The sequence below is a fragment of the Felis catus genome, chromosome B1 (genome assembly GCF_018350175.1).
Source record: "Felis catus isolate Fca126 chromosome B1, F.catus_Fca126_mat1.0, whole genome shotgun sequence".
NCBI lineage: Eukaryota > Metazoa > Chordata > Mammalia > Carnivora > Felidae > Felis > Felis catus.
Window position 1 is genome coordinate 173,883,976 of NC_058371.1, and position 25,979 is coordinate 173,909,954.

The 25,979-nt window shown below is 43.0% G+C and overlaps 1 protein-coding gene across 4 annotated transcripts in view; it reads right to left on the reverse strand.

Moving 5' to 3' along the window:
- Positions 1 to 25,979, reverse strand: part of CB1H4orf19 (chromosome B1 C4orf19 homolog) — an 88,721-nt gene that overhangs the window by 18,226 nt on the left and 44,516 nt on the right. The window contains exon 3 of one of the 4 annotated variants that reach the window (XM_045056480.1): positions 25,392 to 25,443. The exons of 2 other annotated variants lie outside the window; for them this stretch is intronic. The gene's annotated coding sequence lies outside the window, so the exon portion shown is untranslated. Of the gene's footprint in view, positions 1 to 14,062; positions 14,245 to 25,391; positions 25,444 to 25,979 lie in introns of those variants that run through there. One more of the 4 variants, XM_045056481.1, reaches the window with a different exon arrangement.

Below are 25,979 nucleotides of genomic sequence, written 5' to 3' on the forward strand. Positions count from 1 at the left end.
GCAGGGTACAAATAATGCCATCAGAGGAACAAACAAAATCTCAGGACTGCGAGGTTGTGTCACTGGGCTGGCAGGCATTCGCTGACATTTGAGAGAAACTGTGGCAGATGGAAAAATAATGATGGTGAGATGTGGTGGGAGGGCCTTTTGGGTAGAGGGAACATGGCAAAGAGAGGACAGGAAATGATGGGAGTATTATTTAGTGAAATCACTGAATTCCTACTGTGTGCCAGGCTCTAGGAAACTGCAGGGAATGGTACACCCACATGGGGTGTACCCTATAAAATGACAGCCCTAGCTGCAAAAGAGTGAGTATTCTGGATTTCTCGGTGTTTAAGGAACTTGGAATCTGCCATGCGGTTGGTAGACTTGCCATGTGCCAAGTGCATTGAAGGAAACCAGATGGATATGGCAGTTTGGAGTTACAGTTAAGACCCTACTTAAGAGTAAAGAATGGACCTTGAAGAGGGAGCATTTAAACTGAGATCCACAGAATGAGAAGGAGCTCTCAACAAGCCATGCCCTTGTTAAGAAGCCTTAAGTGGTTCTGCATTGCCAGCCAACGTCCTTTAACGTCCTCAGCTCAGCATTTGGGACCTTCCACAATATGGCACGAGTGGCTCTGCTAGATTAGCTCTGAAGCTTCTCTAGCCACCCCTACTCCCAGCCAATCTGGATTTTCCACTCTTTTCTAAACAGGCTTACATTTTTCCTGTTTCTATGCCCTTCCACATATTATTTCTCCAGCTGGCTTGCAAAATTCTACTGATCCTTCAAACCTCATTGCACACCACCTCCGCCATGAGGTTTTTTTTTTTAAACCCCAAGTAAAGGTAATTACTCCACTATTTTCATTTCTGTGGAATCTTATCTTCTTGGACGGCTCCAATCACTTTTTGCCTTCATTATTACAGTGATTCGTTTATATAACGTTCCCTCCACTGGCCTGTAAATGTTTAGTAGGGAGGGGTCACAGCTTCTTCACCACTGTTCATGCACATGTTGTGTCTTCTGACACAGTGACTTGCATATAGAGGTACACGGCATGACTTTTGAAAATGTGAGTTATAAGTATCACTGGGAACTTTAAGATGCTTAATACCAATGTATTATATTATAAAACAACAGTGTACATATTTAATCAGATCTAAGATGCACATGTATTCACTTTTTAACACTTCTGAAACTGAAATGCAACTTACATTCACTGGCACATCATGGTTAAATTTGAGGCATTATTTTCTATTTTTGTGGTATATAACAGTACATGTTATAATCTATGACATCAAATATTCAATGAAATGTGGCATTTTAATACCATAATTTGTTATCTCAGGAATATATTATGCGTATATTTACTAAATATATCCTATGTTAAATGAGTGTCTACCTGGAACACAATTAGATGAAAATTATATAAGACACGGTCCATTTACCCAAGAATCGTCATTTAATTAATTAAATTTATTTGCTTTATTTATTTATTTATTTATTTATTTATTTATTTATTTATTCAATATAATTTATTTTCAAATTGGCTAACATACAGTGTATACAGTGTGCTCTTGGTTTTGGGGGTAGATTCCCATGATTCATCGCTTACATACAACACCTAATGCTCATCCTAACAAGTGCCCTCCTCAATGCCCATCACCCATTTTCACCACCACCCCCCTGCCACCATCAACCCTCGGTTTGTTCTCTGTATTTAAGAGTCTCTTATGGTTTGCCTCCTTCCCTCCCTCTCTGTTTGTAACTAAAGATTTTGTTTTTAAGTAATTTTTACACCCAATGTGGGGCTCAAACTTACAACCCAGAGGCCAAGAGTCACATGTTCTACTGACTGAGGCAGCCAGGCACCCCTAACCCAAGAACCTTCTAAGATGAAAACTAACAATATCCAGAGATGGACTTGAGATTTTACTTCTAAGCACTACATAAAGATCATGTATCAAAACAAAAACAATAACCAGAAATAAGACCCTTCAAATGAATTCTATTTTCCCCAGAATGACTTTTTGAAACAAATTCTTTCCAAAGAAAATATTTTGGTACACCTGCTTTGTTGGTGCTTATTGGCTAATTTATTTGTTGGGTAAGATAGCATTGACATTACCTTGGGTTGTCCATGGTGAGCACCCAATGGCTGGTAAAACCAATCAGGCCTAAGTATTATGAGAGTTTGGGAGAAGAAGAAATCCCAGTGTGGTCGAGCTGCCAGGAAAGGCTTGATGGAGAAATGCAGACATGGGAGGTGGCAGAAATTAGAGAGGGCAGGGGTAGGAGAGAATATGGGACTTGTGCAAAAGACAGTGGGGAGGCCCATGCTATGGATTTGGAGATGAAAATGGCATCTCTGAGGTTACTGGGGCCTCTGAAAGTAGGCACAGAAGACCTAATGTGACCTGATTGGTGATGCAGGTAGGTTCCCGAGCAGCAAGTGGCAGAATGGCTGCAATACATCAAAAAGCCTCCCCTGCTGGCAACAGACAAGGAACACCACAAGAGTTTTGTGCAGAGACTTGCTAAGAGTTGATCCTTTGAATTAAGTGAGGAGATGGGACGAGCCTGGTATGTGGTGGTATCAAAGAGAAATCCAAAGGAAAGAGCAAATGTGGAAAACCAGCTTTTCCAGCTTTCTTTGGTTTTTGAGTTAGGCATTGATTTCTACTGTCCCTGATTTCTCTTAGCGGTTTGGTGTATACACTTACTACGTATAGTGTCTTGGGAAAGTTGTGTTGCCTCACTACTCGTTTCCCTGTGAGTAACATAACAATTATAATTATATAGTACCTTTTTCAGAGAGCAGTTAGGGTTAAGTGAAGAAAACAGTAGAGTACTGAGCACAGGGGTTGGTACAAACCATAAGCTTAACATTAGCTATGATTTTTCATCCACTGTCCTTGTCACCATCACCATGACCATCACCATCATCATCATCATCATCAATCAGTCAGTTTCTGTTTTTCTCCCTGCCACTCACTGGAAGTTTCTTGAGTCCAATGGTCACATCTCATTATCTTTGTTTCTTCAACAAGGAATACAAAGTAGGACTTCCACAAATATGTACTGAGTTTTATGAAAAATAAAAAGCCAGATCTCCATGAAAGAAAGGATTTGCGTGACAAAAGGAGTTACTGAAATTATTCTCATTCTTGGAGGCTGGCAGATGGAAAGAATGGTGGTTCCACACACAGAACAGGTGGAAGGAGAACCTTATTTGAGTGCAGTATTTGAGAGTGCCTGAGTTCAGCATTTAGCCTTCTGAGTTGGAGTGATGGCTGGGGAGATGGTTAAGGGAAAGGTGGCAGACAGAACAAATGCAGCCAGCCACTTCCCATTACAAAGGAAGAGGCATGCATAGCTCACAGAGAGAGCAAAGGTCCATAAAAACAGAAAGCCCATGGATGTGAAGTTAACTAGCAAGTTAGTAGGGTGGGAAGCCAAGAATGGGCCCAATTTAGCAGAATCCTTAAAGGCTTTAGGATAGAAGGGAAAAAGAAGGGAGGGCTAGAATCAGCATGATTTGGAAGGTGTTTAAGAAGCAGTTAGCGGGGCGCCTGGGTGGCTCAGTCGGTTGAGCGTCTGACTGGCTCAGGTCATGATCTCACACTCCGTGAGTTTGAGCCCTGCGTCAGGCTCTTTGCTGACAGCTCAGAGCCTGGAGCCTGCTTCAGATTCTGTGTCTCCCTCTCTCTGACCCTCCCTCGTTCATGCTCTGTCTTTCTCTGTCTCAAAAATAAATAAACATAAAAAAAATTAAACAAAAAAAAAGCAGTTAGGGGGGCACCGGGTGACTCATTCAGTTAAGCGTCTGACTTCGGCTCAGGTCATGATCTCGCAGTTCATGGGTTCGAGCCCTACGTCAGGCTCTGTGCTGACAAGTTAGGAGCCTGGAGCCTGCTTCAGATTCTGTGTCTCCCTCTCTCTCTGCCCCTCTCACGCTCGTGCTCTGTCTCTGTCTCTCTCAAAAATAAGCAAACATTAAAGAACAATTACAAAAAAAAAAAAAGCAGTTAGGTTCCTAAATCCCTTTCTGCACTCCTAGCTTCTGGAGTGGTTTCTGCTCTTTAACTCACCTAAAGAATGTAAGTTTAGTGTCTGGAAAGGGTAAAGCAGGGTCTCTGGACTAGGAATATAGTAGAGAACACACAGCAGAGGGCAGGGGTTCTGAATCCAAAACTGGGGATTAAGTGAACGTGTGCACGTGGAATGCCGAGAGCCTCAGCCTGCTCCCCTCCTTGGCTCTGGGAATGCTGGCAGTCACCCTCGAGTTGTCCTCCAGACATCTAAGGAAGTCTCTAATACGAAAGACAGAGATCGAAACCAACCAACCGACCAACCAAAAAGCACTTAAAACAAAAAGTAGGGAGAAGAAAACTAAAGCCAAAACAAAACGATTGACGATAATATCCTCACCATGTCACCTGTATCCAAAAAGAACAGGGGATCTTAAAAAAAAAAAAAAAAATCAGAGAACAACAAAAACAACGAAAAGCTCTTGGAAACGAAATCAAGACAACAAAAATTAATATTTCAACAGAATTTCAATAAAGAGTCTAGAAGAAAAAGAGGAAATCTTATAGAAGTAGGAAAAAAAAAGATACAGGAAATCAAATGGAAGAGATAAAATAAATCTAGAGGATCGGTCCAGAAGATCCAACGTCCAAGCAACAGAAACTTGAAAAAGAGAGAACAAATAAAAGGAAGGGAGGAATTCATCGACAAAATTATTTGAGAAAATTTCACGTAACTGAAGGACATGAGTTTCTAAATGAAAGCAGTCCCCACCACAGTAAATAAAAACAGACTCAATGCCAAGACACAGCATGGTGGTATTTCAGAACTGAGATGCTATAAGCTTCTAGAAAGAGAAAATCAGGTCGTATCCAAAGAGTTGGGGATCAGAACGGTTGTAGACTCCTTAAACACACACACACATACACACACGTGCGCGTGTGCACACACAACCCTCATTCTAAGCCAGGCCAAATGACCAGTTAAGTGAGAAGGTAGATAAAGATCTTTTCAGATATGAAAGGTCTCAAAAAACGTACCATTCACACAACCTTCCCCTCCCGGAAAGGAAGCTATTGGAAAATGTCACAAACAAATGAAGGAGTAAACCAAGAGGGGGAAGCAAGGGATACAGAAAACAGGACATTAAACACAGGAGAGGGACAAAGTGTCCCCCAGGAGGAGAGTGGCCAAGATCCCAGAATGCCAGCAGCGGACACAGTCACAGGGACGGCTCATTTGGACTGGACAAGGCAAGAAGGCTCTGGGCAGTTTTAAGAGAGGACATTGATAGAATCCCTGAAGGATCCCAAAGAGAAAGATATATACGATAAGAAAAGAACTTGGGGTGGGACACGTGGGTGGCTCAGTTGTTAAGTACCTGACTTGGAGTCATGATCTTGCAGTTCATGAGTTCAAGCCCAGCATTGGGCTCTCTGCTGCCGGTTACGGAGCCTGCTTTGGATCCTCTCCCTCTCTCTCTCTCTCCCCCCCTTGCTTGCATTTTCTTTCTTTCTTTCTTTCTTTCTTTCTTTCTTTCTTTCTTTCTTTCTTTCTTTCTCTCTCTCTCTCTCTCTCTCTCTCTCTCTCAAAAATAAATACATTAAAAAAAAGAAAGGAATTTGGGGTTGAATCAGGATAAGTATGCAGAATATTTAACACGTGAAAAAATGAGCCATTTGTTACCCCAGAGAAAATGGAATTATACTTTTCCACCTGGACTGGCTGGGAAGAACATTTACAGAGTTGTAACAGATACTTGGTATTCACCAAACTAAGACTGGAGGGGGTGCGCAGTGGGGACTGGGAACATTTCTGGTGTGCGGTAGGGCAGAGGGTAGAAGCCGAATCATCTTCCATAGCGGAATAACGTCTAAAACTGAGAAGAATATCAAGACATGGTGCTAGAAACATTCATTGAGAGAAACAAATAACCAAAATAATCAGCTAAAAAAAAGTGCTTTTTCAAAAAAAAAAAAGTGTTTTCCTTGGAAGAAAGAAAAAATGTGATCACAAGTGAGCAGTCAGGGCTCCCACGTATGAAGATGTGGGAACCGATCTAGTCGTAAAGAGCAAAATCTCGAGAAAGGGTACACCAGACGAGAGCAAGCAGTAACAAAGATGCTTTTGAAAGAGCTGAGTCACATCCATTTTCTTAACCTACATTAATTATTCAACATCTCGTACTGTGGGCCAGGCCATGTGCCGGTAGATGATCACAGCAGAATGAATAAGACGTAAAGCTTATAACCTAGTGAGGTAGGCAAAACGTAAACAAATAATTATGATCCAGTGATATAATAGAGCTTATAAGCAAAGTATTATGAAAATGTGGGCACCAGCAATGAGCCTTTCAGAATTTTCTAGAGTTGTGCTGTCCACATGGTAACCACTGGCCACCTGTGGCTAGTGGCTACCATACTGGGCAACGTAAGACCTAAAACATGTTCCTCGTGGCAGAAAGTTCTATTGGATGGTGCTGGTCTCGAGGTTCTTAAATGGTGATTTTTACAGTGCTTTTCTAGTACATTAAACCCCTGAAGGGATCACATTCCATGGGTCTATTAGCAAATAGAGCTTTGAAGAGCTTGATATTTAACCAGCTAAGTTATCTGTCCATGGAAAGGAATTTTTACTCTGTTACAGGTTTTGTTTTCATCTGGAGCCACTTGGGGAGCGAGGAAGGGGTATTTCTTGCATCTCCTGATACTGTTTGACCATGCACAGATGTTGGGGAGCAAATGCTGCTGGTGACCAGACTCTGTGAGTCGTTGGGAAAGCACTTTTGCACAGTGGGAGGAGGGAAGAAAGAGCTCTGCAGAACTCTGAAACTCCTGAGTTTGAATTTTGGTGCCACTACTCGTTAGCTCTGTGGCCTCGAGCAAATCTCTCAACCTCTCTGGGCCTTTATGTGGTTTTTAGATGTGAGGGGCACAGGTAAAGCACGGATCAGGCTAAGCAGTGGCAGAAACACAAAAATGGCGGCTGTCATTCTTCTCGCTGTCCTTCATCCCCAACAGGCAATAAGCACGCTGGTCAGGAAGGGCCCCATGTGAAGGAGAGGGCTGGCCCTCCTCACTTCTCATCACGACCCCGTTTCCTGGCTTTCGTTAAAGGATCTATCATTGACCAGGAAATAAAGTACCTACAACAGTAAGGGGATTTTTTTTTTTTTTTTTTAGTTTATTTATTTATTTAAAAAAAATTTTTTTTTCAACGTTTATTTATTTTTGGGACAGAGAGAGACAGAGCATGAACGGGGGAGGGGCAGAGAGAGAGGGAGACACAGAATCGGAAACAGGCTCCAGGCTCTGAGCCATCAGCCCAGAGCCTGACGCGGGGCTCGAACTCACGGACTGTGAGATCGTGACCTGGCTGAAGTCGGACGCTTAACCGACTGCGCCACCCAGGCGCCCCTAGTTTATTTTTTTTGAGAGAGAAAGAGCAGGGGAGGGGAAGAGAGAGAGGATGAGAGAGAATCCTAAGCAGACTTCATGCTGTCAGCGCAGAGATGCAGGGCTTGAAGTCACGAACTGTGAGATCATGACCTGAGCCAAAATCCAGTCAGACGCTTAACGGCTTAACCCACTGGGCCACCCAGGCACCATGAGGGATTTCTGTTCAAAGCGGGGCAAAGGGAAGGAACAGGAAGGGCAGTGAGATTTGCCGAAAGCCCAGGACATACCAGACCCACCGGCAAGTACTGTATGTCCTATAAATCCTCCCAGGGTCTAAGAGAAGTGGAAGGACGGGAGGAAGGCGGCTGGCAGCAAGGTTTGTGGGTGGTGGAGAGACAGCATGGTGGGACACAGACCCACGGGGACAGGCCAGAGTTCCATGGGGAATGCCACGCCAGGGCCCCATGGGATGAAACACGCAGTTCATGAGGACAGCTGGGGGCAGTGTGTCGGTCTCATGGGTGGGCCCAGGCCAGTGGTAGTGAGCAGAGGTGGCCTGGGTGACCTGAGCCAGCCCTTCACTTCTCCACAGGTGTTTGCTTAGGGTTTACACTAACCCTAAGTTAGTTACACTAACCCTAAGTTAGACTGGTGGACAGTCTCCATCTCTGTTACCTTCTTCAACTTCCATGAGAAGAAAAACAAAGTTTCCAAGTGGAGTTAAATTCGAAATATGATAAGCCCGAGTTGGCATCAACACCCGGGGCAAGAAGTAACTTTTCCTTGTAATTTGTAAGTGCATTCAGGCTTGTTTTTTTTTCGGGTTCTCTTTTATGGGTTTCCCCCACCCCCATCCCCAGGCAGGGCCAATATCTGAATAGAAAGAAAAGATCCCCAGCTGGGCTCCTTTCTTCCAACAAGCTTTGCAAGCTTTGCAACATCTTCCTTGGATTCGATTCAGCTGGGGGCCTTCCCCCTATTCCAGAGGAATTCCTGCGTCCTCACACAGGGGCCCTATGTGGTCTGAGGTTATGAGAAGTTAACCAGGATTTCGCACAAGGAAGTATCTTTTCCTTGTGTGAAGCCGTGATCAAAGAGGAATATCATTCAAACCAAAACCCCAAAAAACAACAACAAAACCCCACCAAAACAAACCCGCAAAAATAAAACCCCACACCAAAACCATGATTTATATCTAGAATCTCTACAGAAAAAAAAGAAAGATCTGAGTTACATCAGTAAAGCACAATCATCTTCAGTATAGAATGTACAATTAGCTAGTTCGTGTATTGATGGATTTTGAAGTTTAGTCCTTAGTACAAATTCTAAGTCCTGTATTTAAGTATTCAAACTTTTTTTTGGTTGCTTTTGCATCTGTTTTGTTCACAAATATCCCCAATCTTTTCCAAATGCTTAAAGAACTTTTTCATTAAAGAATGATATGTACAAATATGTGTATGTATATTCATATAACGTACATATATAAAACTAGATATAACGCTACACACACATGCACACATACGTATCAGCACACAAAGTTTGGGAAAAGAGTGCAAAAAAAATGTCAGCCATGATCATAGCAACCTACCCATGTGCTACGTGTTCATTTTCTCCCCAGGATTTGTTGTGGTTTATGTCCGTCTATACAGTGATTTTATACAGTAGTAATATAAATAAGTTCACGCCATGCTTTCTCTCACTGAACATTTTGTTTCTAGCCTTTCCGGTGACAATACATAAGGTCCACAATGATTGTTACAAATGGTGCAAATTATTCCAAAAGTGAACCTCAGCCAGATAATTAACCATTCCTCGCCAACGCTTCATATTTCTAGAACTTTCCATTTTTGGTAAAAGTCACCCTCCTTGCAGTTTCCAAGTTCAAAGTCTACAGTGCTGACTATAAACATGACATAATTATACTGGGTGAAAGGATTTTGATTTTCCTTGCCTCTCCTTTTTAAAATTTTCTTCTGACACGAAGTAAAGAGGACCTACAGGACCCAGCAGTTAGAGGCCAGCCCAGAGGCTGTTTCTTCATCACAAACCAGGAAATGCTGGTTCTGAGAGGCATCAGCATCACGACTGTTCCGATTCAGAAGTGCAGGAAAAGAGCAAGAAAAATCAGCCTAGCAATGACCTGTCCCAGGCAGAAATTCTCCTTTCCCCAATAATTAGAGACACTGCACACAACAGATTCCCGAGAATCAGACCCGCATTGTAACTCCTACTGTGTTCATCTTTTCTCTCTTTCTCTGCAGCACAAGCTCTTTCCGGTGGAGGCAGCAAGGTATGGCTCTCTTGGCAGCAGGGGACCCAGAATGGGGCACAGTCATCCCACGTATCCATCCGTGGGTAGGTGCTTCAGTGCCCTTTGAAGATTATGTTTTCTAAAGTCTCATTCTGTCTCAGTTTGCTCACCTACGTGGCATAAGAGATTTGTGTCTTATGTCACCTACGTGGCATAAGAGATTGTGTCTTATGTCAGTTTGCTCACCTACGTGGCATAAGAGATATGTGCAAACTGCCTCGCATGTGTTCCTCTACCAAGGGCAGGTGAGGGGAACAAGAGAGGATGAGGGGGGCAGAGCCCCGGGGCCAAGTCCCTGCAGCTGTAGCACTGTCGGTACATGGGCGAACAGGAGCTCAGGGCCGTGGGAGCCACAAGACTCTTCACTGGGCTCTCGCAGGCATTAACCTCAATACATTTTCAAACCTCAACTTGGGACTCTGGATCTGATGCATGAGAAAGAGAGAAAGAAAGAGAAAGAAAGGGGGGGGGCGCTGACACTGGGGCATCCATTATGTGTTTGATACTATATAGTCACTACCCCCATTTTCTTCCCAGCAACACTGTGAAGTACGTACTACTAGCTCCATTTCATGAATAGCAAGCTTAACTAACTCACGTAAGTTTCATAACTGTAAATGGTAGGCAAGGGTTCAGAGTTTAAGCTTTTTTCATTAACACCATGGAGTCTTTAACATGACAGGATGTATGCAACCAAGCCTATTATTGTCGGGGTAGGCAGGGAATATGGGATACAGGAGGTCAACGAACTTGGCCTTCCCATTCACAAAGGGCCTCAAGTGTAGACTCTTGACCAGTATCTCCAAGGACACACCCAGAACTATACTGACAGGCTTGAAAGAATGTTCATCACACAGCTTTGAACTTCAGTCTTAGTTTGCTGTAACAATTCACTTGTAGTTCCCTATGAATTAATACTTAATCTTGAGAATAGGAAAATTCTATCACCTTTATGATTGTGTGCAAGATCACACATTTGTACATGTAAGCATTTAAAATATTAATATTTATAATCTTGCTTTGTTATTATTTTACTACTTTAATATACTGAAAGCCTCAAAAACAACAAAAATTAAGTAACTGGGTCCCTTTCATTGCCCGAGAGACGCTGATCCTATACTATAGTTCCAGAAAAACCAGGTTGTAAGTTCGCCATTAAAATGCAAAAGTAAACATTAGGGACAGATTTCTGAAGAATTACCTTAAGAGAAATTCTTGGGTTGGGGGTTAACTCTCACCTCTTGTAGAGATTTCACTATTTGTGATTCCTTAAGTATCTGTATCTTAAGAACCTTAATAACTGATATCTTATGGATTATATACTTTATTTTTATTTTTTTTTATGTTTATTTTTGAGAGAGAGAGAGAGAGAGACAAAGTGAGCAGGAAGGGGCAAAGAGAGAGGGAGACACAGAATCCAAAGCCGGCTCCAGGCTCTGAGCTGTCAGCACAGAGCCTGACGCGAGGGTCGAACCCACAAACTGTGAGATCATGACCTGAGCCAAAGTCGGACACTTAACCGACTGAGCCACCCGGGTGCCCCTGGATTACAGACTTCAAATGGGCACAGGTAAACAATCAATCACCAGTAGCAGTGATGCTACTGGACCTCCAGCTTCTGGGCTTTTCTTTCTCATGTAGGGAGGCAAGAGCCGTGCAGCCCAGAGCCTATCACTCTCTGCTCCAAAGCTGGCCTGCCATACCATGAGTCACAGCGACTACCTGCGGTAATAGGAGGAACTTGAACATGTCAGTGAAGTTGTCCTTTAAATTTCTTCCATTCTAAAGTGAGATTTGTCAAGGATTTTGACACTCTGGTTAAGCTACTGGTTTTAGCAGAGAGAGAGAGAGACAGAGACAGAGACAGAGAGAACGAATGACTATTAAATGGCTATGAATAAAAATTAAAGTTAAAATCACAGCATTTGTGAGTTGGGAAGTCCCCAAGAAAAAATATTAATCTAACCCAGTTGTATTACAGATTAGGAACTGAGGTCCTGAGAAGATAAGTGGCTGTCAGTATAATTTTTGCTAAATCATGCTGCTGTCCTTGTAGAGATCCAGAGCAGGGTTTAGGCCACCTTTTGTTGGTAAATAAAATTTTATTGGAATACAGCTCTACCCATTCATTCATGACTTGTCCATGGCTGCTTTTGTGCCACACAGTAGGGCCGATACTCGTGACAGACGTCGAACGACCCACGAAGTCTAACATATTTACTATCTGGCCCTCTATGGAAAAAATGCTGACTCCAGCTCTCCAGGATAAACAAAGTCTGTGAGGAGGAACCAAAGGGTGCCGGCAACCATGCGAGCAAACTTGGAAGTGGATCTTTGGAGGCCTGCCAACAGGCACCTGAGTGAGCGTGGAAACAGATTCTCCAGGTCTTGTCCAGCCTGGAGATGACCACGGGCCTGGCCGACGGCTTGCCTGCAACCTCACGACAGACCTTCAGCCAGAGATGCCCCGTTAAGCGGTGCCTGGGTTCCTGACCCACAGAAACAAGAAACAAATATTTCTTGTTTTAAGGTGCTAATTTGGGGATGATTTGTTACGCAGCCAATGGATAACTAATGTAAGTGCATCTGTTTAGTTGGGCTCACCCTTTCAAGGTGAGCTAAATTCTATCTCTGAGATCAAAGTCTCATTGTGATTTGCTCTGTGAGGACTTTTGGACCCTTGGTCCCCAGCTCCAAATAGAGTTGGCACATCAGTGCACTGTGCCAACTGGTCACTGCAAGTCTATCCCATGGCCACGTGGTCCGTTAAGATGTCTCTGGCGCTGTGTCTTACTCAGTTTTGTAATCACAGAATCTGATTTAGCGCCTAGTAATCATGATAGAATAATAATAATACATACCTATTGAGTGCTTACTGTGTGTCAAGCACTTTATGTCCATTGTCTCATTTTACCCTTTTATTTTTTTTTTTCAACGTTTATTTATTTTTGGGACAGAGAGAGACAGAGCATGAACGGGGGAGGGGCAGAGAGAGAGGGAGACACAGAATCGGAAACAGGCTCCAGGCTCTGAGCCATCAGCCCAGAGCCCGACACGGGGCTTGAACTCACCGACCGCGAGATCGTGACCTGGTTCAAGTCGGACGCTTAACCGACTGCACCACCCAGGCGCCCCACATTTTACCCTTTTAACAACCCTGGGAGGTAGTACTATTTTTAAGCCCATTTAACAGGGGGAAAGGCAAAAATTACATACGTTAAGGAACTTGCCTTATACTGGCTGACAAGCAAGCAGTAGAGCCAGGACTTGAGCTCTGACAGACCCTGAAGGGGCCACACTCTACTGGGATTCTGGGTCCCCCAATACGTGGTTCTAGTCATGGTACTGCCACAGTTAACCGTGGACTCGGCAAAGTCGCTCATGGAGAGGAAACCAATTTCCTCACCCATAAAGTGGTGGTGATGATGATGATGATGCCCTTTTCCTATCTCTCAGGGCATATGTCCTAAAATAGTGACTTTTTTAAGTTCACGGTAAATGTGAATCAAAATAAAGTGACTTACTGATCTTTTGACCAAACACCCCTCAGCTGGGGCAGACCTGAAAGAAGAGGAAAACAAGCAGAGGGTATTTAAGGGAAGAGCCTGAGGGAAGGGCAAAGGGCCACTGAAATCCATTTCCTACCCTTTCTCCACTTCCTGTTCTTCCCTATCCTGCTCTTGGCATCACTATGGCTCCCAGCCCCATCTGCAAAAATCCCCGAAACAACGATGGGTGGAGGTTGTCAGGTTAATGAGAAGAAATCCTCAATTATTTCAAACACAGCTCATGCGTTTATGCTGTGGGAGTTGTTTTTTTTTTTTAAGTTTATTAATTTTTTTTGAAAGACAGAGACAGACAGAGTGAGTGGGTGAGGGGCAGAGAGAGAGAGGAAAAGCAGAATTCCAAGCAGAGCCTGAAGCAGGGCTGGAACCCAGGAAACATGAGATCATGACCTCAGCTGAAATTAAGAGTTGGACACTTAACAGACTGAGCCACAGAGGTGCCCCTACACTGTGCGAATTAAAAAAAAAATTTTTTTTAATGTTTATTTCTTATTGAGAGGCAGAGAGACAGAGCATGAGCATGGGAGGGCCAGAGAGAAGGGGAGACACAGAATCCGAAGCAAGCTCCAGGCTCTGAGCTGTCAGCACAGAGCTGGACGCGGGGCTTGAACCCACAAACCATGAGATCACGGCCTGAGTCGAAGTCGGACATTTAACCGACTGAGCCACCCAGTCGCCCCTACACTGTGGGAATTTTAACTGAGACTGCATATGAACAGTCTTCCCTGGAAAGAGATATTTATATTTATAGATATTTGTATTTATATCACATGACTGACTGTGACTTCTCACTCCATCTCGGCCTCTTCTAGAAAGGAAAGAGTGCTGGATCCCTCTAGGCTGGTTTAGCTCTCACTGCAGGCTCTGCACATCTCATACAAGAGTCTGAATTTTTCACAGTTGAGCCCTTGGTATGTGGAAGAGTGCCTGAAATACAAAAGGCATTCAAACTTTTTTTGATGAATAAAGGAACGGATTTTTACCTGCTTCTATGCTGTTCTATGCTAGAATGTAAATGCCATAAAATAGTAGGTATTCAATAAATATTTGTCAAATGACCCTAAAAATCTGGCCTCATACTATTACATTCAGGGCAGTGTCATCGGATTAAAAAAAGAAGAGTTCAAAGAAGGGTTTCAAGGTTAAGAAGACACCGGACTCCAGTCAAGGCCCCAACTGTGGCCATACTAGAATGGATGCCCAGAATAGTCCTGAACATGAGTTCCTGTGACTTAAATTCTTGATGATGTCAAATCGCCAGTATGGCAGGAAAAGGATTCTCTATCTATTCCGTGTGGACTGCAGCCAATGATTTAGGATTTAAATTGTATGTTTCTTGGAGCGGTGATTTTCAATAAAGAAAAAAGACTGTTACTTCTCTATGGACTTATTTCATCTTGCTTCCTTAAATGTCACCAAAAACCAACCAACCAACAAACAAGCAAACATCAATCAACATTGCTTCCCACCAACCGACAAAATCCAAAGAGACAAACACTTTTGTCAGGGTTTCCTTTCAGCATTATTTGTGATGAATTAGGTAAAATGTACATCCCAAGAAAACAAAGAACCTGACATAGCCTTAATCATAAAACCAGAAAAACAATTCTGTCTAATAATCACCAGGAAAATGTGCACTGTAAGTATTTCCCACCCTTACTTGGCAATCCACCTACTTTTCTAAGACAACCAAAGAACTCTGCAGACTTGTTCTGTCTCCATTAAGATGACCATTCAGGGGCTCCTGGGTGGCTCAGTCGGTTCAGCGTCCGACTTCAGCTCAGGTCATGATCTCTCGGTTCGTGAGTTCAAGCCCCGTGTCAGGCTCTGTGCTGATGGCTCAGAGCCTGGAGCCTGTTTCAGAGTCTGTGTCTCCCTCTCTCTCTGACCCTCCCTCATTCGTGCTCTGTCTTTCTCTGTCTCAAAAATAAATAAACATTAAAAAAAATTAAAAAAAAAAAAGTTGGGGCGCCTGGGTGGCTCAGTCGGTTAAGTGTCCGACTTCGGCTCAGGTCATGATCTCGCAGTGTGTGGGTTTGGGCCCCGCGTAGGGCTCTGTGCTGACAGCTCGGAGCCGGGAGCCTGCTTCGAATTCTGTGTCTCCCTTTCTCTCTGCCCCTCCCCTGCTCATACTCTGTCTCTGTCTCTCAAAAATAAATAAATGTTAAAAAAAAATTAAAAAAAAAAAGTTTAAGATGACCATTCAAACCTAAGTCAAATTTATATTGCAGTCATTTTTATCCCTCTACTTAAGCATTCCTCATCCTATCTAAGCAATTTCCACAAGATATTGGAAGGGCCCTAGTTGTTGTTTTTCCTTCCTTCCTACCTACTTTACTTCATCTTTTTTTCATTAGTAAATATTAGATGTTCGTAATAGTAAGGTGAAAAGCATGGTAGTTCTCTAAATTTCGCATATTAAAGTTTGCTCAAAGAAAATAAAGTTCGGTCAAAGAAAACTTGCTTCTTTGGAAGCTAAAATCAACAGGGCAGCCCCACCTTGTATCGTGTGAGATGTTATGCAGAAACACGCTTTGTAGAAACAGTCCAAAACCAATTAAAGTTGGTTTAAGTAACTGAGACATAAAAATATATTCGTGACAATCCACAGATTTCTAGCGTATTTCTAGAGGGTGGTAGAGGGTAGAAGTAAAACAAAATCAGAAACTGATAAGCTCTTAACCTGCTTTTAATTCACTCAACTCTGTAAATGTGAGACTGGCTTAAATTATTTTTTTTCCATCCTTAATGTTTCCTTAGTTTGATATACTAACACGTAATGTATATTAGCTTATTGTCTTCAGGGGGTAAATATCCTATTGCATAAGCCAGAGGCCACTGGAAATGAGTCCTATAATCTTCATTAGCAAAAAAAGGTACATGTACACTCAGCAACAATGCATGACATTTCAGGAGACACTTATCTGTAACCTAGTTTTGGGTATTTAGAGATTTCTCGACAGTGTTCCCTTTCGCTGGGAGACTACTGCAGAAAATTCAATACCAGGAGCAGTCGGCATGCTTGTTAGCTTCTCTTTTTTAACAACAGGGTAAAAAGCTGTGTAACTATTTCAATTACGTTCAAAATGGTGTCCGTGTTCGGGGCGGGAGGGGAAAGGCCTGAATCTTGCCCTGTGGTTCTGGCAGGTGCAGGGTGCAGACCAGCTATGCCCTGCAGGCAGTGTTATGCTGGCAAGTATTTAACAGCTGGTTCTATAGAAAAACATGTCTATCATAAATAAAGGCTGTGTGGAACACTGTTTGTATATAATAATAAAATACATTCTTTTTATTATAAATTCCACGTAGGCAATTGGTTTTCAAAGAATGCTTTCACAAGGTTTTGCCAGACTCTTCCATCAGTAATTTACTCACGGCTACAACGGGTATAGTCCTGACATGAATGTTACTTGATAGCATTGTTTAGCAAGGTAGACGAAAGTGAAACAATGAACACATGTTGGAATTTCATGTCTGTTAATGACACAAGCAAATTCTTTTCTGAATCAGAGAATAATAGTCTTTTGAACACCGGAAGAAAAAATTTCTTCAGGGTTTTTTTTGTGCTATTCCCATGTAACAATTACAGACTCAGCAAAGTTCCATGTTGCATATTGAGTTAACATTTTATCATATTTTTTAAAATAAATTTTATTTATTTTGAGAGAGATTGTGCGTGCACGTGTGCACATGAGTGGGGAAGGGGCAGAGAGCAAGGAGAGACAGAGAATCCCAAGTAGGCTCTGCACTGTCTGTGCGAAGTCCAGTGCGGGACTGGAACTCAAGAACAGGGAGATCATAACGTGAGCTGAAACCAAGAGTTGGATGCTTAACTGACTAAGCCACCCAGGTGCCCCTCTTTATCATATTCTTTTTTTAAAAAAATTTTTTTTAACGTTTATTTTTGAGACAGAGAGAGACAGAGCATGAACAGGGGAGGGTCAGAGAGGGAGACACAGAATCCGAAACAGGCTCCAGTCTCCGAGCTGTCAGCACAGAGCCCGACGCGGGGCTCGAACTCACAGACCGTGAGATCATGACCTGAGCTGAAGTCGGCCGCTCAAGAGACTGAGCCACCCAGGCACCCCCTTTATCATATTCTTAAGTGTAGTCGAGCAACAAAACCTTAAGTTGAGCTCTGACTTACAGTATTTGCTAATTCTATGGTGTAAATGCTCCTGTGTCTGATTTCGAGACAGAGGTTAAGTCACCCAACTCAAAGTTGGGAAGAGACGTACAGCTGTAAACCATTTTACGGTATTTCTACCACACAGACACAATAGATGTAAATACCCTCAACAGCACAGAAAACAGAAAAATAATTCGCAACTGATGAGCTTTGAGTATTTGTTACTTTTGTTTTCAATAGAAGTTTTTTTTTTTGTTTTCAATATAATTATACTTTAATACAATTTAATTTTGAATATCATCTCACAGGAGTTTTGAAATTCCAAAATTCTACAGCCAGTCCCGGCTGGCTCCAGCACAAGGTTTCAGGGTCCTGAGCCAGAAGGGCAAATGCTTTTCATAGGCCATTTTCTCTCAGCCACACACCAATAACCTCCAATTAACAGTCACCCTAAGACCCAACTTCCCCTGCTGTGAGTTAATCAGTGTCAAGAGGTGGATGTCTGGCCTTAAGTTCTCAGTAGAATATTAACATTTTGCGAGGGAGAAAACGACTTCAGGAAAGTGACATGGCTTTGAGGCAGTACGCATTTTCCTCACCTGTGGAATGGGAACAGCACCGTTACTAGGGTTGTCCTGAGGAATAGAGCTAACTGCGTGCAAAGCTCCTGAGTAATGCCTCAACTACAGCAGATGTGGAATAACTACGTGTTGATCATTAAGATGAGGGCAGAATCTCCGTAACAAACCTTTCTTTTCTGGACACACGTGAGTCCGTCAGGCAAGCTGCTTCCTTTCCCACAGAGAAGCAATTTCCAAATATGATTGAGTGAAAAGCGAGTTTGAGAACAAGTCCAGTCATGGTCAGATTTCTTGAGTCTGTGGAAGATTGTTACCTGGCTTCCCAGGATCACCATTTCCATCTCTTCTCCAGAAATATGGGGGGGAAAAAAGTGAGGGCAAATTTGTAACCAGACACTTTTAGCAAGGACCCAAGGGGTAACTTCTGGCTGTCAATATTTTACGTCAGAATCATGGGCTAGAAGTTAGGGAGACTCATTTGCCTCCTGTGAAATCAGCACAGACAGCAGTAGTTTTGGGAGCATCCTGTTTAGATAAAGGATAAAATCTTTTAAAGAGTTTTTGATACTCTGAAAAATGTGGTGCTCTAGACCATTTATCCTTACTTTTGAGACTCCGGGCCTCTTTAGATCCTTTCTTTTTTTTCCCCCTTAAAGCATTTTAAAAAAACAAAGTGAAACAATATAAATATAAAAAGGCTTAGCTTACCTTTTGAATATAAGGAATTGGGGTAATAATACCTATCTTACAGGTTCGTTATGCTCAGTGAACTAAAGGACTTAGTGCATGGCACGTGTGATGTGGTATATGGGGGGTGAGGGGGCATACAGCCAGTGGGAGCTGTTGTATGTAGCCCAAGGCATTCTTTCCTCCTTTCAAAATCAACTCAAGGTTAACAGGTGGGGTGGGGGTTAGGAGGAGGGGTTGAAGGATAGGGTCCAGACAAAACAGCTATGAAGAGGTCACCTTCCTCCTGTCTTCTACATGGTTGGATAAGCAGGTTGAATTGGTTCCATTTTTCCCTCTCTAGAAGACAGTATTTTCTTCCAAGAATAAAAGGACAGCCCTGTCGTGATGGTTATTAACTAGATCAAATCTCAAGGAAGTCAGAGATTCTAAAATCTCACTTGTCCTGTTATTTTATGTAGATTTATAAACCCTATTCTTTATTCAGATTTCAGGGACACCTAGGATTAATTGACAAGCCACAGGCAATTTCAGCAAACACTAAGCGTTTTGCACACAGAGATCATAAGGGAACAACCAGGAGTCAGTCTCGCCTTAAGATAGAAGATATTTAGGGGCACCTGGGTGGCTCAGTCGTTCAAGCGTCAGACTTTGGCTCAGGTCATGATCTCACAGTTTGTGGGTTCGACCCCCACGTCAGGCTCTGTGCTGACAGCTCAGAGCCTGAAGCCTGTTTCAGATTCTGTGTCTCCCTCTCTTTCTCTGTTCCTCCCCTGCTCACACTGTCTCTCTCTAAAAATAAATAAAGATTAAAAAAATTAAAAAAAAAGATAGAAGATATTTATAGCATCAGTAATACACAATCATATGGTTGGGGAGAAAATACAAAGGAAGGAATACGTGAGTCTCAAAGCAAGACACATTAAAAAAGAGTGGCTGTAATGTAAAGTACCTACATCTGTAATAAATATACTTATGTGGCACATTATTGAAGACTATTTGATAATGTGTTTCTGGGGAACTCACAGAATTTAGTCTAGAAACACTTGAAGGTATAAGGTTTTTAGATAACATCCTGTCAAATTCAGCATTACTCAAACTCAGTGATTTCAATCTGAGCTGCTATGTCGTCTTGTTTCATAAAAACTCAAGCTAGGTTCCTGGGTAGAAAAGATCCTAAATGGAAAAAAATCTCAAAATGTGATAAACCAAATACGAAAAAATTTCAAAATGTGATAAACCAAATATGTCAGAATTAAAATCTCAAACCATGAGCACTGAACCAGATGACCTACACTGAATTTTTGAAATTAATAATATTAAAATGAGTGTGCATGTGTGTGTGTGTGTGTGTGTGTGTGTGTGTGTGTGTGTATTTATATGTGCAAACTGAAGCTGGAACCAAGGAGGAAGCTTTTCCCTTCTGGTGGAGTTTATATAATATACACCAGGGCTAAAACTGTTCACGAGAATAATTCCTTCAACGACAGTATTTTTAAATACTGCATACATACTCCTGTGTCCTTTTATGTGAATTTGGAAGGAATGCAAAGTACATTTACTGGATCAGTCTTTCTAATTCAATCTCAAACTCTTCCTTTCCTAAACTCATCGGCAGCTTTCCTGCCTAGGAGACCGCTTCAGTGAATCCATAAGGGCTTCCTCCTCTCTCTGAGCCATTGCAAAAAACTGTTTTCTTCCTGAAGGATTTTCTCACCAGGCTTTTGACCTCATCAGACCTACAGTGGGGCTGTTCTGCCCGTTCTCCTTTCTTTGTGCCAGAGGCGCCCCAAAAGCTCACATCCCACAGCTAAAATCCTAGCAGGTTCTTAGGACTTTACACAGTTGTGCAATGGTTAAAAACCAAACAGAAAACCCAGCCCTGGGCCCTGCTGGCTGGGGTGTGGCTGCGGGCTGGCCGTGGGCTGAGGGCTATTGCCTAACAAAACCAAACACTCAGCACTAACTGCTGCCAGGTGCACTGATTACCTGTTAAACAGAAGGACCTAGATACCTTTCCTCCCTGGGGACAGGAGTGAACACGTGGAAATCCCTTTAGTCAAAGCTCTTCGGGGTCAAATAGTACAGCGCTTTTCAACTATTAGCATTCGAGCAACACCTGGAATAAAAACAAACCAAGTACTAACTTCCGTCTCCGTCTCCCCGGAGCTGATGATCGACAGGATTCCATTTGGTGGAAATGGACAAACTCAACTAAAAAAATGCTGAAGCGAAGCCAGGTATTGCCACTTACATTTAGATATTAGGATTCATACGTTATGCTTATCGTCTGATGAAGCTTAATATATCTTGGAACCAAGGCTGCGAACTGACATGAAAAGAAAACCACACAAAAAGTGGGGCGCCTGGGTGGCACAGTCAGTTAAGCATCCGATTTCAACTTAGGTCATGGTCTCACAGTTCGTGAGTTCGAGCCCCACATCAGGCTCCGTGCTGACAGCTCAGAGCCTGGAGCCAGCTTTGGATTCTGTGTCTCCCTCTCTCTGTGGCTCTGTCTCTGCCTCTCTCTGTCTCTCAAAAATAAATAAACATTAAAAAAAATTAAAAAAAAAAGAAAACCGCACAAAATGTATAACATTTCTATTATTCGTCGCAGTCCTAAATTGCACTGGACCATTTCAAGTGAGCCAGGTAGTGTTTTGATGTCTCCGGGTTTTTGGTCCATTGAGGCACCTTAGAATTTCAAAGTAAATACAGAATCCTCAGGCCCAAACATTTGTAAGATATTGCCATAGATTTTAACAATGGAAAAGTATACATTCTACACCTCTATGTACCTGTATGTGTCTAGCACTGTGATAGCCATTGTGGAAAAATAAAAAAAGTATATGTATGACCCACTCTTTCCAAGAATTTTATAATCTGATTAAGAAGCTTCACATGAAGCAATGTGAAGGTAACTGTACATCGAATTCGGTACTGGATTCCAACGGGATAGTATGTGTCGGTCCTCAACGTAGCTCTGCCTGTGTCCACTCTCTGGGCTGAGAATTTACAGGTCTTTTTGCTTTGATGTCTATAGCTTACTTCACCCTAAACAGTATGATGTAAATGTTTCGTTCATTAAACCCTAGCGGTAGTAAAAATTTTACACTTCAGGGGTGATCAACTAGTATCTAATCGGGAAGACCACCCCACATGCAACTCCAGCCGCCCCCCGATTAAGATATGAGTGAGTGAATGGCATAAATGGGTTTTCATTTGTGAAATCTGTGGCTTATCGATCAGGAAATGAAATGTTAGAAACAGACACTAGCTGGGTGACTTGAGGTTTGCAGGTGGGCTTCCCTGGCCCCTTATGAACAGGGAGCCTGACTCTAGAGAAGCCTGCACTCTGCACCCTTGGGCGTGTTGTCTGAAGCCAGATGCCCGGTCCTGTGACCCACACCATTGGATTCCCTAATTTCTGCTGCCTGATGCTGACTAGGATAGTAACCGAATACTATGTCTGGAATACTGTCAGGTCATCAAGGATCTTTTCTGCAGGGTGGTGGGACAATAACCTAAAAAGTTAGACAGCCAGCATTTCAAGTTTACAAAACAGATACACGTATTGCTTTGCGGCTGCTTGCTAGTAAATGTGGCTTAAAAATACATGTGTGTTGGGGAGGCACCTGCGTGGCTCAGTTGGTTAAGCTTTGGACTCTTTGATTTTGGTTCAGGTTATAACCTCATGGTTCATGAGTTCAAGCCCTGCATCAGGCTCTGTGCTGTCAGTGTGTAGAGCCTGCTTGGGCTTCTCTCTCTCCCTGCTTTCTCTGCCCCTCCCCTGTTCTCTCTCCCTCTCTCTTTGCCCCTTCCCTGCTTGTGCTCTCTCTCTCTCTCCCTAATAAAAAAATAAATAAAAAACAATCTAAAATATTATTTATTAATTTATTTATAAATAAATAAATAAACATTAAAAAAATACATGTGTGGGGAATTTGGTCTGAGACTTGCTCTCATTGTATCTTGGGAGGGGAGATGTTGGAGAGAGGCTAGTTCTCACCCACCTTAAGCTTTCCTGTGGCTGCCCTTACCTATACTCGAACTAATTCAGTTTGATTTTTAGAGGCTGGGAAGGCCTATTTTAAAGTTAAGTGCAATTTTGGCCCCTACTAACAGGTTATGTGGCTGACCATAAATCTTCTAGGTTCAATTTTACTCCCACTAAATGAAAACAACAGCAGTGACCTCACTGGGTTACCATAAAAACTCAAAGCAATTGTGTACCCAGCCGAGTTAGCTACTCGTTGGTAGCTTCCCTCCTCTGTGTTACTGTCCCATCGCTATTCTTTTCCTGTCCTAGAGGAAACATACAAATGTTTGCAGAATTGAAATGAATAACCTCTTTCTATTGTCCAATTTTAGTGCCTTTGGACTGAACAAATGTTGGAACTGTTAGTTTGGCACCTGTAATTATTCCATCTTAAATCTGGATGTCTTTATTTTATTTTATTTTATTTTTTTATTTTTATTTTTGGGACAGAGAGAGACAGAGCATGAACGGGGGAGGGGCAGAGAGAGAGGGAGACACAGAATCAGAAACAGGCTCCAGGCTCCGAGCCATCAGCCCAGAGCCCGACGCGGGGCTCGAACTCACGGACCGCGAGATCGTGACCTGGCTGAAGTCGGACGCTTAACCGACTGCGCCACCCAGGTGCCCCTTATCTGGATGTCTTGAATCAGCAGAGAGGCTGGAGTCCTTGGGCCTCTACCTTCTCTGGCACCATATTCTGCGCCTTCACACTTCTTGGACTCTCCAAGGTGACTACTGCTTTGGCCTCTGTCAACATCACCTCAGTCATCTGCCTTAGATACATGTAGGAAGAGGGTATCTAGTTAACCTTCACTTCTTAAACAAGTCCTTTCTTCACTAAGCAGTATAAGGTGAGAAACTACAGCAGAACGGTTATTAGGTGGGGTAGTCAGCCTGCCCACTGGCCCACAGTGGCCTCTGCCTCCTGGTCTGCGTCCCTGCGTAGTTCCCTTCCCACACTGATCTGGGGCTGTCCTGTGGGATGAAAGGAATATGGCGGGAATGATGGTACATGATTAAGTCAAGGCTAGGTTAGGAAAGGCCTTATGGCTTCTGTGATGTTCTCTCCTGTTGTTCACTCTGAGGGAAGCCAGATGCTATGCTGTGAGGACACAAGCAGTAAAGAGGCCCCTTGAGGAGGACTTGTGCCATCTTGGAAGTGTAACAGTCAATTCTTAGTGACTAAAACCATGGCTGACAACTGACTGCAACCTTATGATATACCCTGAGCCAAAAATGCCCACTGGGGCCACTCTCTAATTCCTGACCCACTGAAACCATTGACGATGATGTTTACTGTTGTTTTAAACCACTACTTTGGGGCTACCTTACTGTGCAGCAATAGACAACTGATACATTAAGAATGTATTTCCTGTTCTCAAATGGCCTCATGATGGACATAATCCAATGCAGGTGAAGTATTTTCAAACAAGAACCCACTTTGTCCCTCATCTTTACTCTTTCTGCCACTTCCTCTTTTTTGAAATGTCAGTGCTAATTCGGCTGTGAGAGAAGTGCTATGGGCTGAATATGTGTCCCACGTTCATACGTTCAAGTCCTAATCTTCACTATGACGGTATCTGGAGGTGGGGTCTCTGGGAGGTGATTAGGGTTAGATAAAGTCAGGAGTGCGAAGCTGCATGGCACAATGAGTGCCCTCGTGGGGCACCGTCTGACTTCAGCTTAGCTCATGGTCTCGTGGGTTCATCAGTTTGAGTCCTACTTCGGGCTCTCTGCTGTCAGCGCAGAGCCCACTTCTGATCCTCTGTCTCCCTCTCTCTCTGCCCCTCGCCTGCATTGTCTCTCTTTCTATTCAAAGAAAAAAAAAATCAAATAAATCAATAGTTAAAAAAAAAAAAAAGAAAAAGAACGAGTGTCCTTGTAAAAGGAAGAGATGGGAGATTGATCACTCTCTCACTGTGTCTTGTGCAGGAACCAAAGAACGGCCATGTGAGCACATAACCCAGAAGGGGACCCTCACCAAGAACCTGACCAAGCTGGGATCTTGATCTTGCATTTCCAGCCTCTAGAACCACGAGAAAGACATGTTTGTTGTTTAAGCCACCCTGTCCGTGGTGATTTGTCATAGCAGCCCCAATTAAGACAGGAATGCTACGTATGTGTGCACATAACACACGAGTGCGTAATTTCCATTTGTGGAGGAAAACATAGATGGCATATACCTCTCCTTTTGGTCTCTACTATACACCAGGTTCTCAACTTTGAGTGTTGCTCACTCACTCTCCCATCTCTCTCTGCCCTAAGATACAGATCATCACCACATTTTCCTGGAGTATCTGCTTCTTGCTATATGGTCTCTGGCCTTACCTCTATACCAAAATTGTCAGTACAGAGGTCATCCGGTGTTCAAGCACCAATCCAATGATGTATTTTCAGTCCTCAACTTCTGTTATGGACTGAACGTGTTCCCTCTAAATTCATATGTTAAAGCCCTAACCCCCCATTTTGGCTACCTTTGGAGAAAGAGCAGCTAAGGAAGTAATTAAGGTTAAATGAGAGTAGGATCCTGGTCTGATAGGATTCATGCCTTTATAAGAAGAGACACCCAGAGAGCTCTCCTCTCTCCCTCCATGCACAAGCTTAGGGCCACATGAGGTTAGAGCAACAAGACAGCCACAGCACGTCAGGAATAAAGTTCTTACCAGAAACTGAACCTCCCTGGGCCCTTGATCTTGGACTTTCTAGCCTCCCAAACTGTGAAAACACAAATTTGTATTTAAAAAAATTTTTTTTAATGTTTATTTATTTTTGAGACAGAGACAGAGCATGAACAGGGGAGGGCCAAAAAAAGAGGGAGACACAGAATCCAAAGCAGGCTCCAGGCTCCGAGCTGTCAGCACAGAGCCCGGCACGGGGCTCGAACTCATGACCGTGAGATCATGACCCGAGCCGAAGTCGGATGCTTAACCAGTTGAGCCACCCAGGCGCCCCACAAATTTCTATTTTTTAAGCCACTCAGTCTCTGATATTTTGTCATGGCAGCCCAAGCTAATACAACCTCCGTGAACTCTTTCAGCAACTGCTAACAGACAGAGCAACCTTTGGAATTAGACTTCATTTTCAAATCAGGTGCTGGCTTATGGTGAACATAAAGAACTTATTTAACCTATCAGAGGCTTTGTGATCTTTGTTATAAAACATAACGGGACCCATTTCAAAGAACTGTGTGAAAAATCCGTGACTTTCTGGGGAGGGAGGTTACTGCCCCTTGCGGACACTTGGCTATACGG